The following is an 18480-nucleotide window of genomic DNA, read 5'->3' as shown; positions in this document are numbered from 1 at the left end:
GATAATCTCAATGCACTATTTTGCATTTCCCTACAGCAGACAACGTTTGTTTACGTTTTAAAACAGCGTAGTTATACACAGTGTAAGACAGAAAAATCTCACACTGCTGTCTCACACCGGACAAACCGATCTCACACCGGTGATAATGCGAGAAATAGTTATATTGCCCTCCCGAGACTGTAATATCACCATCGCGTGCAAGAGTTTTGCATATTAATTACGTTGGGTTCGAAATTCAACGAGCCAGTTGCTAAGCAAACGTGAACAGATCCGCGAATTTTAACGAGGCCGAGTACAGAACGAGTACGCACTCTTTCGCGCAGCGTTTCATTTGTATTGTGACGTCATCTTTTTGCTTTGTTGACGCCATGGCGTGATAGTTTCAACTGCAGATATTCAGCGAAATTTGTTGAAAATAGCTCGTTTGATGTGTAAAATTGATATTATATTGTGGAATAAACATAAATGTCTCGAAGTATAAGCTATATATGGGCTCGGGTTGAAAACATAAAGAGGGTTCAGCAAGCCTTATCCTCTGTCACGTTTTCTTAACCCGCCTAAATATCGCTTAATTCATTTATTTCAAGACATTAACAATGTATTTTATATTAATTACCCTTAATAGCGAGCGCAGCGAGGCGGCGCGAAGCGCTGCTCGCGTAGCGAGCTCCATAGACAACGTGTACGAACGGAGGAAATTCGAGTTGAAATCTGCACATTGTTCAAAGAAAATTTTGTGGACCCGCGTGAAAACGTTCTACTATCCGAGTGATCCTTTGCGGTGCATAGCAACTTGGCGGAACAGGAAGCGTTTCTAAGGAAAATTCTTACCTGTAAATCGCATACATCATTTTCATTTAACAATAAAAAATCCTTTTAAAAACATTAAAGTAAACAACACATATGCTTACGTAAAAAACTGTACCTATGACGTCATTTCCTTCCCCGAATTTGTCCGACAATTTACGAAAACTGTCGAGTGCAAAAAGTTAAGTATGACGTCACAGTGATCTAGCGTTTTATATTCCCGCGATACATTTAGAGGTGGATCAAGCATCTGTACTGAATGTAACGTGTAGGAAGTACACAGTAGGGAGTCACCGTTAATACTGATACTGCGCTCACTATTAACGGTGACTCTTTGGCTGATTAGTTTTGTTTTCATGATTTTTTTGCTCAGTAAATACACATGCAAGTTCCATGCTAAATTTATTGTCATATTGATCCAATCATTGTATACGTTAGGTAGGTGACAAAAACTTATTAAAAAAGAAAAGTCTTATCATTAATATGTAAACGGTGTGACCGTTGGACCGAGTGCAGATTTAACACAGTACAGTTTGATATTTATACAACAATTTATTTGAAATGCACACATTGGATCCGCCTACTTTTAGAATCATTAGCAAAAGTTAAACTAAACGTCGCGTGCTCAGTCTACATTATGACGTCATGTCTCGTACGTAAAACGTACAAGTTTTGTCTTCGGAAACAGCCGAAGAGAGTTACGTGATTCCGACAAAATATTATTTCTTCTTTCATTTAAATCATCACGACTACAGGTAATAAAAATTTAATACTTTATTCAGTATCTATATAAAAGATCAATTCCTTGATGTTTATGTTTTTATATTCCATCTGATAATTTGATAAGATATACGTAGAACTAGTCGTATTTCTTGATTGAAGCACTATTTAAACTTATCTGTTTTTTACTTTAATTTTTTAAAATTTAAATTACCTTCTATTGAAACATTGGAAAGTTTTTAATCGAGTTTAGGAGCAATAAACATCGATAAGTGCCAGTCAATCAATGATCAAACTAACTTTTTAAAATCAAAATGGCGGCCAATATGGCGGCGCCCAGGGCTGGAAGAAATTTTTTTAGCCCTTAGTACCCCTGATTCAACTCTCATTTTTCACTGATTTTCTTATATACGTGTTACCATTAATCCTCGCTTCGCGAGGCGGGCTTCGCCCGCCTCTCGCTGCGCTCGGTATTAGATCTAGTGTACCCACGTCATTTTGTAATGAATAAATAAAAGAAAAAAATTAAACTGTTTAAATATACATGTATTTGTTATAGTTGCATATGTGGTCAAACCTTTCAATAATATTGGTTATCACACACTAAAAAAAGGGGGAGGGAACATGTCTACAACGTATAGCGTACAAAAATTAAAAAGATTAAAAACAAAATTGATGTCACAGAGGAAAACTAAAACACCGGTAACAACAAGGAACAAAATGAGAAATAACACAGACACACAATTTATTGATTTTAATGATCATTATTAAAAGGTAAAGAAGAGATAAAAAAAAATTTAAAAAACCGGCTTTGTGTTTATCAAAATATTTTAATAAGTCTGTTTAACATTTTATTAATGCTCAGTGGTAGTTTTTTGTTTAAGTGTATAAACCTAGGAAGGGACCATTGGAATAAAAGTTTGATATCTCCCGGTTCCTTGCGGTGGTAAAAGTTTTCGAGATAAAGCCAAAGTTTTTTGGTTTGGTTAAGTCCACGGGTTGCATTTAACAATGATGACAGATGTGTGACTCCTTCTGCGCTCGCCCCAACGGTCACACCGTAAAACATATTATGTGATGTTATATATTTATTTATTACTTAAATATGTCGTAATGTTTTAATAACACAATAAAGATCACCATTTCCGTCTTTGTCAAATAAAAAATAGCCATTATCTGACAAACTTGGAAATAGGGCGTACAAAAATTAACTTTAATAAGACCCCTGGAACAAACCAGAATGTGAAAGGTTTTTTTATTTGACCATTTGATGCCTTTTAGCAATAACTTTAATATGTAGAACAAAAAAAAAGAAATCCCTAGGGCAGAAGTTTAAAAAATGTGGAAATTTGGTACATTTCATGCAAAATCCCATAGGTACGTCCTATGTTAAAAATTAACAAACTTTGAGATGACCCCTTAAACAAACGGTATGGTAAATGTCTTATTTTTTTTATCTTAAAATAATAATTATATCACTAGAAATTCTTGTAAAAAATTTCATTCAAAAATCTAGGGCAGAAAAAATTAGACCCGGCCTCGTCAAACATGTCAGGCCAACGTGTGCGGTTTGTTAATCTAAATTCAGATGAACTCGATAGTTTATTTGATTAAAAAAATTCGGCAAATACGACAAGTGATAAACTCAAGCATGAGTGTTTTAAAAACATTTGCCCCTGCCTTGTGAATTAAATAAATATGTTGATAACCCGAGTTTGATTTGTTTAAAAATGTTATATAACATATATTACATGTCTTCTTGGGCGACAAGACCAGAATAGTTGTCCCTTGGTGACAGGAAAGCCCTGGAGTGTTATGTTGCCCTCTGCCTTCGGCATCGGGCGACATAACACTCCAGGGCTTTCCTGTCACCTCGGGGCAAATATTCTGGTATGTCACCCTCGAAGCCATGTTATATATGTATAATATTGCTGAAATGTATCAGCTTACTTTAATTGAAAATTAATGAAGAAAATATGAACAGATTTTTTGTTTGAATAACAAAAGTGGACAAAAACAGCAACCTAAAGCATTTTTTAGGTCACCTGAGTCACTCAGGTGACCAATTGCAGTTGGTCTTCATTCGTCATCATGACTGTGTGTGTCGACCGTCATGCCTGCATGACACTGCATGTCTGCATTAAATTAACAATAAATTAACAAATTTTAAAAATCTTTTCTACACCGATACATACATGTATGAAGGAAATGCATGGATATGTACATAACACGTCCCTCTACCAAAATTTTGAAATTAATTGCCCCTGGGTCAGGGGTTCAGACTCTAGGGCGGGGCGAAAATGACCATATAATAAAAATGTATTACATCTTAGAAAATCTTTCTCTTTATATAATCTCATACATGTATATATAAACGGTATATCAATTTTGTTAAAACTAAATTGTGAAATTCTTGACCCCCGGTCAGAAGTTTGGGTCCTAGAACGGGGCCAATATATAGCCATATAGTGAAAATGTATTAAATCTTAGAAAATATTCTTCTTTATACTAGCTCCAACACATATGGGGAAAAAACTAAATGCATGGTTACTCATGAACTCCTCTGCCTAAATTGTGAAGCTCATGGCCCCTGGGTCAGAAGTTCAACCCGTAGGTGGGGGGAGGAGGCGGCAATATGGCCATATAGAGTTAATTAATGCATATTGTGTTTTAAATTCTTCTTCTCTACTCTCACACATCTGTATGAAAAACTGACTTAGTAATTATAATTAAAACTAGACTCTTGTTGCTATAGCAACAAAAAGTTCTTCCGTTCCTCATGTATAAATCTGTACAAAAGATCCATTTCTCTTGTAAACAGAAAATGGATATACTTTATACCGTTAAGGAATTCCTAAGAAATAAACAAAACAAAAACAAAACGTCATTTTTTGAGTACTTTCTGTGACGACCGGAAGTAACGCCGGATCATACAAAACATAGTAAACATATCTTCATACATTGCCTTGTCCTTCCTCAAAGTTTGGATGTTCAAGTTTTTGTTAGTTATAATATCTCGTTGAGAAAAGGTTTTTGTCTCGGGACCGGAAACGAACGAACGGAAGTGATCAAGAAATTGAAATACGTATTTTAGTACATTTACCTATGATACGTTATTGTTCATCACATTGAGTAAAATGTTAAAAAAATTCTAATGTTAAAAAAAAAACCTTTTATTGCTTGAACACTTCGAGTGAAAACCGGAAGTGACGTACGACCAAATGGAACCCGTTAAACACATATTCATTCAAATGTCCATTATCCATACAAGTTTTGTGTATTGATCTCTCACAGTTTCTGAGATCTTGGGGGTAGTTTGTTTTTTTTAAAAGAAGGCTACCTGAGATATTTGAGATGTCTCAACGGAAGTACAACTTTTTTGGTTTTTTACCATGTGTGGATGACCTCTTGTATTTTTATAACTAAAATGTTACTTCCATTCTAAATAATCAACATATTTTTAAAAAATCAGAATTTTGTGTACTTCCTGTGACGACCGGAAGTTATGCCGGATGAAACAAAATAGTGTTTACACGTGTCCGTACACAGGTCTATAATCCTACAAAGTTTGGTGGTTGAAGTCGTTACCGTTTTTGAGATCTCGTCGATATAAGGTTTTTTGTCTCGGGACAGGAAACGGACAAACGGAAGTGCTTAATGAAATTAAAATTTTTATATCTTGTTTACTTTCCTATTTTACATTATTATTCATCGAAGTAGCCTAAAACTATCAAATAAAAACAGTTTAACGGATAAACAGTTTGATTTGTTTGAACTCTTCCGCTGTGGACCGGAAGTGACGAAAGACAAAATGAAACTATTTAAACACATCTTCAATCAAATGTCTATAATTAGTGAAAGTTTCGTGTCTTAATCACGTGCAGTACCTGAGAACTTGCGGGTACAAAATATGTTTTAAAAAAGCTTCCTGAGATAATCGAGATATCTCACCGGAAGTAGAATTGTTTTGATTATTTAACATTGTATAGATGACATATGTAAGGATCTATACTAATATCTTTATTCTAATGAAAAAAAAATGAAATACGTAAAAAAAAAAATTTGAACAGCTTCCGGTGACGACCGGAAGTTACGCCGAACAAAACAAAAATGTTTAAACACATCTACAACTATAGATCTATCATTCCAAAAAAGTTTTGATGTTCAAGTCTTTACCATTTTTGAGATCTCGAGGTGACAAGCTTTTTGTCGCGGGACAGGAAACGGACAAACGGAAATGAATTTAGAAAAAACTCAAATCACAAACTTCTAGATCTTTTTCATTTCAATCATCACTAAAAAATTTAGGAAAATCTATCCAGGCATCTCTGAGATATTGACGATACAAAAAGGGGAAAAAATAATAACTAGACTCTTGTTGCAAAAGCAACAAAAAGGTCTTCCGTTTTGATATACATGTATCGATTTAACTGTAAGACATTGCTTTTCTAACAGAGAAAAAAGTGGATATGATAATTATTGTGAATGATATATACGGACGTAACTTACATGTAAAACAATGAGAATGAAAAAGAAATCAATTTCTGAAGTCCTTTCTGTGACAACTGGAAGTAACCCCGAACTAAACAAAAATGTTAACCATTTGTACAATCATAAGTTAATCTTTCCTCAAAGTTTGGTTGTTCACGTCTCTGCCAAATCTAAGATCTCTTTGAAACAATATTTTTGTCTCGGGACCGGAAACGAACAAACGGAAGTGATTAATAAAAACAAAAGCTGATATTTCTCATACATTTGCTCAGCGTACATCACTGTTTGTCAGGCTATAATAAACACCCAAGAAAGACAGTTAAACTTGTTAAAAACATGATTTGTTTGAACCTTTCCGGTAAGAACCGGAAGTGACAGTTGACAAAATTAAACCCGTCAAACACATCCCCAATCAAATTTTTATCAATCATGAAAGTTTCGTGTCTTATTCGCTTACAGTGACAAAAATCTCGCGGATATTAAATTTGTAAAAAAGAAAGCTACATAGAGACATTTGAGATATCTCACCGGAAGTAAACTTTATTTGCTAATTTAACATTATATAGATGACATATGTAAGATTGTATACTGATATTTTCATTTTATGTAAAATGAATAAAATATGAAAAAAAACAAATTTTTGAAGTGCTTCCGGTGACGACTGGAAATTACGCCGATCAAAACAAAATAGTGTATACACATGTACATACATACCTCTATCATCCCACAAAGTTTGATTGTTCAAGTCGTCACCGTTTTTAAAATCTCAAGGAAACAAGGTTTTTTGTCTCGGGACAGGAAACGGACAAACGGAAGTGTTAAATGAAAATGAAAGTAAGTATTTTCTAATCATTACACAACAGGACTTTATTGGCTATCAACATATCTTATATTGTCAAACAAAAACAGTTAAACTCTTAAACAACTTTAATTGTTTGAACTCTTCCGGTGTGGACCGGAAGTGACGGTTGACAAAATGAGAGCAGTTAAACACATTTTCTATCAAATGTCTATTAGCCATGTAAGTTTTGTGTCTTGGTCACTTACAGTTTCTTAGATCTCGCTGTAATAATATTTGTTTTAAAAAGAGTACCTGATATATTTGAGATATCTCACCGGAAGTAAAAATTTTTTGTTAATTAATCATCGGATAGATGACATATGAAAGCGCTTATACATATATTTCAATTTTGTGTTAAAGAAATAAAATGCGTTAAAACATAATTTTTTGAAATGCTTCCGGTGACGACCGGAAGTTACGACGAACAAAACAAAATAGTTTAAACACATATACAACTATAGATCTATCATCCCTCAAAGTTTGGAGGTTCAAGTCTTTATCGTTTCTGAGATCTCATTGTCCATAGCTTTTTGTCGCGGGACAGGAAACGGACGACAGGAAGTGAATTTTGAAAAAATGAAAAAAAACGCCTGGAGGTATTATCGTTCTTTATCAGTCCTGAAAATTTCAAGAAAATCCATACAGCAATCTCTGAGAAATCTGGTTAAACTTTTAAAAAACATTATTTGTTTAAACTCTTCCTGTGTGGACAGGAAGTGACGATCGACAAAATAAAAACGGTTAAACACATCTTCTATCAAATGTCTATCATCCCTGTAAGTTTCGTGTCTTGATCACTTACAGTTTCTGAGATCTCGGGGTTCAAACATTTGTTTTAAAAAAGGCTACATGAGATATTTGAGATATCTCACCGGAAGTAAAATTTTTATTTTAAGTTAACATCGGAAAGATGCACTATGTAAGCATTTATACTTATATTTCAATTCTCCGAGAAATATATTAAATGCCTAAAACCATAATTTTTGAAGAGCTTCCGGTGACGACCGGAAGTTACGACGAACAAAACAAAATAATTTAAACACATCTACAACTTTAGGTCTATCATCCCTCAAAGTTTGGAGGTTCAAGTCTTTATCGTTTCTGAGATCTCATTGTCCATAGCTTTTTGTCGCGGGACAGGAAACGGACGACAGGAAGTGAATTTTGAAAAAATGAAAAAAACGCCTAGAGATATTATAATTTCCTATCAGTCCTGAAAATTTTAAGAAAATCCATCCAGCCATCTCTGAGAAATCTTGTGGACAAAAAAAGGGGAAAAAAAATAATAATAATAATAAGAAACATTACAATCACTATAAGGTCTTCCGTTGGAAACGGAAGACCTTAATAAGAAAGAAAGAAAGAAAGAAAGAAAGAAAGAAAGAAAAAACCTAACAATCACTATAAGGTCTTCCGTTGGAAACGGAAGACCTTAATTATAAATATCATGTCCCCTGGAGTATGGGTTTTGACTGTAGGGCCTAAGTGGATGTTTAATGTAAATGCATATAATGTTTAAAAATTATTTTCTCTACTCCCACTCACCTGTATGGAAAACTGAGTAAAGACTTTTTTAGACTAGGAAGCCCACTATGAGAATCATAAATTTCATTTCCCCCGAGGTAGGGGTTCTGACTCTAGAGCAGGGCCAAAATAGTCATATAGTGTTCAAGCATTTAAATGTTTAAGAAAATAGTCTTCTTTTAGACTTTACTTCTGCTGATACTGAATAAAAGCTGACTGCATTATTATAAAGAAGGAAAAAAACCACCTATCATCTTTTTTTTTTTATTTCATGTCTCCAAGTGAAGGGATTTGAATCTAGGGCGGGGCCAAAACACTCATCTAGTGTATAGGGTAGAGGGTCTTAACGCAGGTTGTGGCCAAAATGGTCAATTAGTGTTAATATATATAATGTTAAAAAAAAGAATATCTGCTGACACAAAATAAAAACTGACTGCATATTTAGAAAAAAAACTTTAAGCTGTCATCTTAAATGATATATTATGTCACCTACATATACATGTAAGGCAAGGGTTATGGCTGAGGTGGGGTTATAAATTTGTCTTATTATTTTATTCTGCTCAGGAATTTCTATGAAAGAAATAAGCAAATTCACATTTTTAAAAAAGAGAAAGAATGAAGCTTCTATCAAAGTTAACTTAAGACATTGTAAAACCATTTGGAAAGGGTTCAGTTTATCTGTGAAAACATATGCACATAAAACATATCCTGAAAGTTTACAAATATGGGGAAATTATAAAATATCAGAATCTTGCATCTTTTCAATATCAGGTCATGCACTCTATTATAATTGTAAGTTTTTCGCAAAAGTTATAGATTTCATTGTCCTTTTAGAAAGATTTCAGGCAGGGAGGTGGTCTGTACAACATTATAAATTTTCTACTCTAGAATGAAACTTCACTAAATACATATATGAGACTTAAACGAGTTTGTATGTGGTACTCATGCAGGTGACCGTCAAGGCCTATTGGCCTCTTGTTTATTAAAATAAAATCTGAACTGTAAAGGAATGGAATATTTATTAGTAATTAATGAAAACTCTATTTAAAAATTTATACAAAAATATATCTTTTTTTTTTTAGATATACTACTATTTAGAATTAATATAATGAAATATGGTAACAAAATTTACAACAATTAAAGTAAAAAAAACGCAAACAAATATATGTGTACAATATATTTTAATAGTAAAGATTGTTTGAATTTGTTTGATGCAGTAGTAAGTTTTAAAAGCAATTATCTATTATGAGATTTTTATGAAGACAGAATTAATGCACTTTTTAGAACTCATATTCATATATTTACATTTTTCAGTGTCTTTGCCTGTGATAAAACTACGTATCAATTTTGTACTATATAACCCATAATACAAATGACGCCAAATCGAGGCGCCAGCAGGGTTTGCTTATTCATATTCAAATGTATAATCGTATGATGGCTTAAAATTATATAAATATAAGTAATAAGGAATTATTCTTTGAAAATTATGAGATTCTAATTTCGGTCGGGGTGTGATCAAATCTATCATAAAGCCCTTTGGGCTTTATTGGATTTGATCACGCCCCGACCGAAATTATCACCTCATAATACTCAAAGAATGATTCCTTTTTCCTTATATAAATCTGTCTTTCAATAATGAAGTTGAGTTTCAAAAGGGATTCAGTGCTTCAAATTTATAAAGTTTAAATAAAAGGATAATGTATTTTCTCCTTAAACAATTGTGTTACTATTTGAAGCAAGATGATAGAAACATTTCTGTTAAGACTTTTTCTGAACCCATCTCACTTATTATATGTAAGTTTTATTGTATATATCATTAATCCAATTTTTGTGTTTATTTTTCAGAACATGAATAAAAGTGTCTGACCATGGACCCTGAGTACAGCCTCCAGGATGTGTTACGGTGTCATCTCTGTGAGACCCCGGGCCCCCCTATATACTGTGTCATTTGTTTCAAATATCTGTGTAAAGCCTGTGAGGGGGACCATTTATCTGATCAATCCAAAGAACATAAAGTGGTACCATTTAAAAAGAGGGGATATACTCCAAAGTGTCAAAAACATCCCTCAGAAATATGTGAACTTTACTGTAAACAATGTGGCATTCCTATTTGTACAACATGTCTTTCCTCTGAAGAACACAATGGCCATCAATTTATTGAAATAACTAAAACCATGGACAAGAAGAAAGAAATAATTCAAAAAGATTTACAAGAAATAGAGAAATCCATTTATCTTAAATACCAAGAGATTGCATCCATTAACCAAGTTCAAAAATCTGCTCTGAATGAAAACTCCCAGAAATTAACAACAGAAATCGACAAACATGGAGAAGACTTGCACAGAGAAATAGACACCATTATCAGAAACATGAAATCTAACATGGAGGAAACGGACACCAAACACCTGGCTGTCTTAGACAAACAGGAAGATGAAATTAAACACACCATTTCTGAAATCACACAGACCATTACTGAACTGAAGACGTTACTGGACTCCAATGATGTCAGCCGTGTTTCTGCCTACAAATCCAGGAATGATGAATTCAGAAGATTGCCTCCTAAACTCACAGTGTCTTTACCAAGTTTTACTCCTCAGAAGATTAACAAAAACAGCTTTATCAACAGTTTGGTTCTCTGTCAGCGTCATCTATCAAAACAGAAGAACATGGCTACACCATGGAATCTCCCGGTGCTGAGTCCTCTCCCCCGGACAGACCGCTCATTGATGTACCACGGATCATCACACTGATAAACACCGAGTGTAAACCATTATACAGAGTGTCCTGTCTGAGTGATGAGGAGATGTGGACGTGTGGTGAAGATGACAACATCATGAGACTTTACAACCTCAGTGGGGAACTAGTAAAGTCAGTCCAAACCAAGTCAGGGAACGATCCATGGGACATAGCAGTGACAAGGAGTGGGGATCTAGTTTATACTGATTACGATGATAGAACTGTGAACATAGTGAAGAATACACAGATACAGACAGTGATCAGACTACAGGGGTGGAGACCTCTCAATGTCTGTAGTACCTCCTCTGGTGACCTCCTGGTTGTCATCGTCAGTGATGATAAACAAACAAAAGTTGTGTGTTACTCTGGCTCCACAGAGAAACAAAGTATTCAGTACAACGACAAAGGACGACGTCTCTATTCATCTGGTCATTACAGTAAATACATCAGTGAGAACAGGAACCTAGATATCTGTGTGTCAGACCATGGAGCCTGTGCAGTAGTGGTGGTCAATCAGGCCGGGAAACTCCGGTTTACCTACACTGGTCCTCCCTCTACTACCAAGGAATCATTTGATCCACTCGGCATCACAACAGACAGCCAGGGTCGGATCCTGACAGCAGACAGTAACAACAACTGTATCCACATCCTGGATCAGGACGGACAGTTCCTCCGCTACATTGACAACTGTGATTTACGGGATCCACGTGGTTTATGTGTGAACACTAGAGACAACCTCTTTGTGACTGAGGTACCAGGTATAGTGAAGAAAATACAATATGTGTAGAACATTACACAGCAGTGTAACATTGTTTATATGTATTATATGGTGACAAACTGACTGTATATATTATACTTGTTTGTGTATAACAGTTAATTATGTGTATTATATAATTAGTTTATGTTAATAAATAAACACCTTCATATATTCTTTACATACCAACAATACTATTGTTTAGTTTCTCTATGTAAATTGTAACAAACTCATTGTTTTTGTGCAGTGAATTTAATGGTAAAAAAATGACAGCATATATATTTTACTTTTCAAACAAACTATTATATATATATATATATATATATGTATATATATATATATATATATATATATATATATATATATATATATATATATATATATATATATATATATATAAAAGCACTAAAAATAACCAACGACACGAACAATAAAATAAAATATTGTCAAATTTTCGGGACAACCCGTCCCTTCTTCAGGACAACAAAATAAAAACTACATAATAAAGAAGAAAAACATCTACAAAACTAGCACTAAACTAAACTAAATAATACTAAATAATATATAAAAACTAGATAATGTTTAAACACCGGATCAAAACGTGGCAGCTACATCTTTATATTTAAGAATTCGAGCCCAAGAAAGAAAAATCCCGTCCGACGCAGCGTACGGTCTGTGAAGAAGTGCTGAGAGATAACGCGAACGAATTAACTTGCTAATTGGGGGTTGTTGTTAATTAAGTTGTACTAGTAAGATAATTCGTGGTGAAAGTTTGTAGGGAAGATTGGCCCTGTAAAAGACCACATAAATAATCATGAATGTAAAACCTAATGGAAGTGAAATAAAGAAAAAGAACAAAACCGATTGAGGAAATAGCTAAAAATTTGAAAAAATAACATGATTAATAGTTTGTACATGGACCGAAAAAGATGAAGATGGTGATATTGCTACGAAAACAAATCAGTACTTAGTTGATGTTCATTTTGGTGAAGTCACTTAATTTGTTAATGCCGTCAGGGCGGAATGACTTCAGTCTATGCATCCAAAATTTTTCTTTATTTTTTCTCTCCGCATCTGTCCAGTTAGGGTTGTGATCAATGACCAAAACCATCATGTCCTCCCATTTGTGACCATCTAAATTAAAATGTTCCCCGACGGGTTCTTTAAATTTCTTTGTTTTGATGGTGGAACGATGATTATTGATGCGCCTGCTGAGGTCTCCTGTTTCCCCTACGTATTGTTTCTGACAAAATTTACAATTGATGAGATATACACAATTGTCAGATCGACAAGAAGTAGTTGCGAAAATTTTGTAAGTACGGCCAGTAATGGGGCTAGAGAAGTCGTCTGCATCAGAGCTGTGTTTGCACAACAGACATCTGGTGTCAGAACAAGTTCTAAAGCCACCATTAGGCAGAGGGTTCTTTAGTTTGGTTCTTACCACCATGTCCTTAAGGTTTCTAGGGCGCTTGAAAGCTGCCATCGGGGGGTTTTTAAAAACCTCAACCATTTTATCATTGCTGTAAAGGATTGGCAGGTTCTTCTTAAGGACTGCATTTAGGCCCCTAAGGACAGGGTGGTAAGTAGTGACAAATGGGACCTTGTTGTCTTCGTTTTTGGGTTTATATTTCAGAAGGGATAAACGATCCTCTTTAGCTAAATCATCAATTGCATTTTGTACAGAGTGCGAGCTGTAGCCCCTGGCACATAAGTGGGATTTTAGGAGTTGACTTTGCTCTGAGTATAGTTCTTGAGTTGAACAAATACGTCTGACTCTGGTGGCTAGGCCTTTTGGTATGCCTCTAAATGTATGAGGTGGGTGGCAGCTAGACGTCATTAAATAGAGGTGGGAATCTGTAGGTTTAGTATGAAGATTGAAATCGAGTTTACCATCGACTAAAGTTGAAGTAGTGTCAAGAAACGTGTTGTTGAATGAGGAAATTTCAGTCGTAAATTTGATAGAATGATGGAAAGAATTGACAAAGGTCATAAAATCATCGAGATTGTTTCTGTTGTCAACCCACTTCATTTCAATGTCGTCTATGAAGCGCAACCAACTAAGAGGTTTGAAGGGTGACTGTGTTAGTAGGTTGCGCTCTAGATTACCCATGAATATATTGGCATAAGATGGTGCCATTTTGGTGCCCATAGCAGTGCCACTGACTTGAAGGTAGTGTTCTCCATTGAACATAAAATTATTGAATTTTAGAACATGCTCTAGGAGCTTGGTGAGAGATTCAGTTGAAGGGATCTGAACCTCTCTAGCGTCCCATACCTCTTTACAGGCTGCAATACCTTCGTCATGCGGAATGTTGGTGTAAAGGGATGTGACATCAAAGGGATTTTGTTGTTTTATTACAAATTAAATATTTGCATTAAATATAAAAAAATAAATTGGATTTTCAGATTTAATTGGATGGAGCAAAATGTCTGAATGTTTGTATTATCAGTTGGAAATTTTAAACTCTGTAACATTTAATTCTTAGACTATTTTGAAGCAATGCTGATTGTTGCATCTGAGATGAAAAAAACATCCTCTTTATGTTCTTATTCACCAGTTCAACCGAACATAAATTATTTATAAAATAAAACACAAACACATAATTTATAGGATAAGCTCGCATGCGCGAATGCAACAGACTTTAATAATCGTATAATGTATAATATAGTACAAAGTAAACGACTCTCAGTCTCTTTACTGTCATAAACAAGTACAAGCATACTCATTCTACAAAAGAAGAAAAAATCATGTAGAAACAAAAAAACTGACAGAATTTCAATGTTATCATTTGGGAGGGGTGGGTGGGGATAGTCTGTTGCAAAGTGGCATCGAACTTCGAATAACTTAAAAAAAACCCGAATTCTACTTTATATGTGTACAATTCATGCGTAGCACGGAATAATTCACCCTATTCACCCGTAAACATCCGTAAACAGCCAATCGATATGTAATATCGACACGCCCACTTAATTCAAAACAAACACACGTGTTTTCAGTAACTTTTATAAATATATTTATCAATGGCCAGGTCTAATCGAAGAAGTGAGCAATCTTCTTAGGTTATGGATCAATGATTTATTTTAGCCATACCCTGTAAGCAGGTTGCTCATTGTTATAGCATGACCCCTGTATATTTCCAGTTCAAAGGGTTAAATTGATGGGTCAATAGGTTAATATGTCAGTAAGTGTTCTGTCACACTATTGTATTTTAAGACTTAAGTCATCGATGTTAGTAAACATTATGAAGATTAAACATGCCGACAAGTGGATGAGGTCAAAGGTCACAAAAAGCATAGGCGTGGGAACCGGGGGGGGGGGGGCTCAATATTTTTTAGGATTAGTCTAGCCCCCCCCCCCCCCCACTTTCAATTTGCTTCCGACGCCAGTGAGAAGTAAGACAAAGGGTTAATAAAATAGCACAATAAATTATTACTCTTCATTTCAGTGTAAAATGCATGCGCGGATCCAGAAATTTTTTTTTCCAGAGGAGGTCCGAGTCATATTTTCGGCAAATTTACTATATAAGTAAGAAAATTGAGTTTTTCAGGGGGTACCGACTCTCCCTCTCTATATCCGCGTATGAAAAAATACAGAAATAATAAAACTCACTGTTTAATGCAAATTAAAAAAAAACCCGGAGTCAATGTTTCAAAATTTACGAACTTATTTATTTTTTCTACAAAGGTTCAAATGTGCTACAAATAACATTTCTGATGTATACAGGGTAACTGCAACAGGGATTTGAATGACTTGCGATATTTTTTCAATCAAAATGAGCCTATACCAACGTATGGGCGGAGATTATAGAATAGTTGGCAATGAGGTTCTAGATAAGATTTTGGCGCAAACAGTGTCAATATGTTTGGAGTACTAAGTTAAAAGACTACAAAAATCGATGTTTTGCTAGATAATAGAATTCTGATAGAAATGTTAGATATGTTATGGTATCAGGCACGTAGCATCGCTTTTCCAAGTTGAAGGGGACCAAGACTTGAAAACCCCCCAGAAAACTCCACTAATTTTAATCCGTAGGGTTCGGGGGGGGGGGGGGTGAGTGCTTTATTACAGGATGTAACTACGACCTTCTTGAACTGTTATAATGCTTTTCAATATAATTTCTATATTTTCTAACAGTGATAGAAAAGTAGAGACACAAGTTTGTTTTTTGATTTATATAAGTAACTCTAAGTAATATGTCAGTAGGCAAAATAAGTTTACCCCCCCCCCCCCTCCCGTAGCTACGTGTCTGATTTTATTTTCCAGTTTCATATCTGCGTTTATCGTTCTTTTTCTTAGTGTTTCTGTGCTACATTTGTCTTATGCTAATAAATTCAAGATATTGTTATAAAAGACATTTTGGCTAAAATGTTTGATCGGACATAAAAAGTAATATTTGATACAATATTCGCTATTAACCGTAGTATATCAATTTCACTCCTCATTTCCTTATTCTCTTATCAATTTTTTACATACTTCCGAAAAAGTGGGGGGGGGGGGGGGCAACTCCATCATTATTCAAATTTTTATATGTGAATTTAAAAAAAATCCTTGCTGCGAGAAAAAGTGGGGGGGGGGGGCAACCTAACCCCCCCTCCCCTGATGCTACGTGCCTGAATTTTATTTCAACAAAACAAAAAACCAAAGTGCTCTGATTAAGTTTCATTAAAATGTATGTAATAGGAGTTATCTCTATTTGATCAGTCATGCAAATTAAATTTACGTTTAAGGGATATAAACTCGCATATACTTAAATGTAATCTACAATAAAAGGGTGAAAAATTCAACAAGAGCTTCAATAAATGAAAAGTTGTACAAAACTTTATATGATAAATGCAAACCATGTCCACATCTTTCCTCGTTTAATAATTTTAGACAAATATCAGACATTTGCTGGGTAAATTGACTCGAAATACCCCACGTGTTAGACCCTGGGAATCTTTTCCAAACTGCCACCCCTCCTCCAAGTACGGAAAAAAATCATTTAAAAATTAACTTAGTTTATTTCCGAAAGCTGCCTTTTTTGGATCTGAATTCGATATTCGACAAATCCAGCATTCAAAAAAGTATTCAACAATTTTAATAGTTTGCAAGGATATTGAGATGACACGTGCGCCCTATATATGCCAGGATATGCTTTCCTTAACTGCATCCACAAAATATACGAGAGTCAATTCAAAAATAAACGTAGACAATGTTGCTGTCTGTTTTATATTTTCCACGACAGGCATGCTCAACACCTTAGTTTATGCAAAAAACATTTATTATATTGTTATCCCAAGCAGAATATTTTGTCGCAACGATGCACGATCAAGTCTAAATCATAACGTCAAGACACACACAGTTTGCCATAATACACCTCAAAGGCGTCGGAACCGGGGGGGGGGGCACTTTTTTTTTTGCAAAGTTAGACCTAACCATTAGGGACCATTATGGACATAGCATCATAGAGAGTTCAGCCCCCCACTTTTTCTCGCAGCAAAGATAAGTGTTCCTACCTTGAAAGATTGAGAAGTTGGAGTCAAAGGCAAACTAGCGCCCCCCCCCCCCCCCCCACTGGATTAGGAATTCCATGATATTGGGAATTAGTTTTTATTTCCTCAATATTTCTGAAGATTAGTCTAGCCCCCCACTTTCAATTTGCTTCCGACGCCAGTGCACCTATGTATCTAATCTATATACATGTATTACCCTAGGTATATTGCATTGGCTGATCTAGAGGAGAGGAGAGGGGGGTTCCGGGGTTTGAACCCCCCTTTCTCTGGGACATATGATTTTTTTTTTTAAAAATTTGATGCTTACCTAAAGATGGTTTTTCCTACCTTAAATATTTAATTACTGCCACTATCTTAAATAAGATCGTTTAATGCAATTGCAAATTAAACGCACTTAATTGATTTTCGAAAAAATAAAGGGCAAGGTTTTTAGTAACTTTTCACCTATTACTGCAATTATAAAGAGGGGCACACATGGTGGGTTTCTCCTCTTACTCAAGCAACCATTCCCGGGGTTTTCTGCACTGAAAAGAATTGTTATTAGACTCCAAGACAAATGTTATGCTCCCATACAAACAAAGAAAAACGCCATGGCCAGTTCCACCAAGGCAAGAGCAAAAACCATCAGAAGTGTCAAGCAATTGAGTAGACGAGGAAGGACCCTAGCTAGCTCCCATCCGTCACACCTCAGTGTAGTCCACGACTGGTACCTTGTTCTTGGAATGAGCGTCCACATTTTTGGCGGAAGCTGATGCAACCCAAGGGGCAATGGCCAAGGATCCGGAGTTGCAAATTAATAAGGATAGTTCATCGCATCGAGGAAATGGCTTTGGAATACATGAATCTACACCATCTGAAAATGCTTCCACACAAGAATATTTTTAAAGATTTTTCTCTAAAAATTCTTATGTAAAAAAAAAAACCCGCCCCCCCCCCCTTGTAGCCCCATCCTACTCCCGGTGAACATTATTAAACTGGAATCTACACCACCCGAGAATGCTTCCACAGAAGATTGTAAATTGTAAACATTGTAAATTGTGTTTACATATATAAAGACCTACTGTAAAGGGAATATAACAAATTAAATTCAAGTGTACGTTGCTTAAATGGTAAG

The 18480-nt window shown here is 35.1% G+C and overlaps 1 pseudogene; it reads left to right on the top strand.

Moving 5' to 3' along the window:
* The first annotated feature begins 10146 nt into the window (after positions 1-10146).
* Positions 10147-12078, top strand: LOC128169180 (E3 ubiquitin-protein ligase TRIM71-like; annotated as a pseudogene).
* The last annotated feature ends 6402 nt before the right edge of the window (positions 12079-18480 follow it).

This window comes from Crassostrea angulata, unplaced genomic scaffold, assembly GCF_025612915.1.
Source record: "Crassostrea angulata isolate pt1a10 unplaced genomic scaffold, ASM2561291v2 HiC_scaffold_106, whole genome shotgun sequence".
NCBI classification, from domain to species: Eukaryota; Metazoa; Mollusca; class Bivalvia; order Ostreida; family Ostreidae; genus Magallana; species Magallana angulata.
The sequence above is the reverse complement of the archived record's forward strand: the minus strand, read 5'-3'. Positions and strand labels throughout refer to the sequence as shown.